Source organism: Patiria miniata, unplaced genomic scaffold (assembly GCF_015706575.1).
Source record: "Patiria miniata isolate m_02_andy unplaced genomic scaffold, ASM1570657v1 HiC_scaffold_7, whole genome shotgun sequence".
In the NCBI taxonomy this organism is placed as follows: Eukaryota; Metazoa; Echinodermata; class Asteroidea; order Valvatida; family Asterinidae; genus Patiria; species Patiria miniata.
Genome location: NW_024037074.1, coordinates 36,321,989 through 36,324,179, shown reverse-complemented (window position 1 = coordinate 36,324,179; position 2,191 = coordinate 36,321,989). Strand labels below are relative to the sequence as shown.

The following is a 2,191-nucleotide window of genomic DNA, read 5'->3' as shown; positions in this document are numbered from 1 at the left end:
CAAACAGTCATATGAATTATTTGAACTAAATCAATTTTCCTTTTGATTTTTAATTTATCGTAGATTTTTACACATTTTATGATTCTATAGGGCAAGACTTGAATCCTTATTGAATTCTTGTAGATTAACTAAATTTGGTAAACTTGGCAGCAGTACCAATTTCCAAGGATGGTCGGAAAGTGATACAATTCCGCTATGATTTTACAGACCTGCTTGAGACTATTATTTACTTAAAGTCAGGTAAGGTATTTCATAATTATTTGGTAGTTTTGTTTTTGTTGATATTTGCAAATGTTATCCTTTAACAAATTTTGACCCTTGATTCTTCGAACCACCATTGGAAAATCTTAAAAACATAAAAAGGAATCTGTATGACCAATTGATACAAATTCTTCTCACATTTTTTTTAACCTGTGCAATTTTGTTAGTTTTAGAATGCGGTTTCACATAACAATAACTCTGGTCAGGTATTTTGGGGCACGCATTGAATAGGAACATTCCGCAAAAGTGCAGAAGTAATGGCTAAAAACTCTGAATAAACAACACAAATTACATTTTCGGTTCTCAAAAGTACGGCACGAACCAGAGAGCCGTATAACTTATGTCAGTATGATGATAGTTTTAAGATGGTAAAATTTTCTGGCAAGATTCTTATGAATGTCTTAATATTTTTGGCCTGCGGCTACGAGAATCAGCAAAATAAAGTATTTCAGGTTTGTTTAAGTAAAAATCACAAGGAAAGTGCAGGAAACCCAAATATGAGAGTTGGAATTTATACACTAATGATCCCTTAAAACTAGCAAGGGTTAATGTTTTTTTCCCTTGAACAAAGATATTGACAAAATGGGGAACCGCCAACATAGGGCTGGATAGCTCAGTTGGTAGAGCACTGGAATGGCAATCGGGAGGTCGCAGGTTCAAACCCTGCTCCAGTCAATTTCTTTGTTCAACTGCAAAATTATTACAATATGCTAAGTCAGTTTCCCTTCGTGTTTTTTTCCCCTACATTGTAAATCTCTGTAGCCCGCCTACTCTGTGCATTTGAATTTGAATTGCGAGTTGAAATTTACATTCCATTTCACTACATAAACCTTCCCACTGTAACTGTTTTGCAGAAGGAATTAACATGTGTTTCTTTCTTTCTTCTTAGTGTAACCACAAATATATTAAAAACAAAGTTTGAAAAAGCTCCTCGTAAACAACCTGTTTTCATGTTAGAGACCGATTTTTTTCAGTCTTCTATTTTGGAGGTGAGAAATCAGACAATGTCCTATTTGCTCCATACAACATCCTCCGATGACAACACAGATCTAATCCCATCCTTCTTCATTGACACCACATTAATCCAAACCGGGCCCAATAGTATCAAGTTCGTACATTGTCTGACTGATGCTGGGTGATAATTCCGTGGGGTGCTCTGGTTGTTTGTGAAGGCATGAAAAACCACACCTTCTGTTCAATTTTATAAAAACAGGTTCCTTCGATAAAAAAGAAATGTAGTTTAAATAAATGTCAGCCTTTTTAAAAAACTTTTTAATACTTACCTATCCCCCACGCCTACACACACAAAATGATTTCAGCTGATGACAGGTTCAAAAAAAAAAAATTGTTTAATTAGTTTTATAGTTTCTATCATTATTTAAACTATTGTGATCATATTTTTCTCATTGTGCCTTGGAAAAGTACACTACTCTGTTCAATTTAATTTGTAATATCTGCTATTGAATATCTATCTAAGTCCACGGAAAGTTTTCAATCTTTTAAATCAAGCTCTACAATATGTACTTTGGTATAAAACATAAACATAACCCTAACACTTAAAGGTACATAGGAACTTTGAAATTAATGAGAAAACCTTACTCGAAGCATGGAGCTAGGCTCGAAGTGAAGAAAGGGGTAACACCAAATACCACATGAAATAATTCTGCAAAAAATGGTATAGTTTGGAAGAAAACAATCATTGGAGGTGGTTTTACAAAACTGCGCCTGCGGGCATATCTTTTTACAAGCATTAACAACGGAATTCAGTTACAAGACCTAAAAAATGTGCAGATGTTTTCTGTTTTCTCAAAATGTATAGCAGCCACTGAGATAAACGTTCCACATGTTAGTTGTTATGAACCTAACTTGCAATTTTGAGAAATTTTGTTGCTTCAAGTTTGTTCTTTTAAGTATTTTTGCTGTGACTTCT

At 34.1% G+C, this 2,191-nt stretch overlaps 1 non-coding gene across 1 annotated transcript; it reads left to right on the top strand.

Moving 5' to 3' along the window:
• Positions 1–863: 863 nt before the first annotated feature.
• Positions 864–936, top strand: Trnaa-ggc. The gene has a single exon. It is a non-coding gene; the product is annotated as a tRNA-Ala (tRNA).
• Positions 937–2,191: the final 1,255 nt, after the last annotated feature.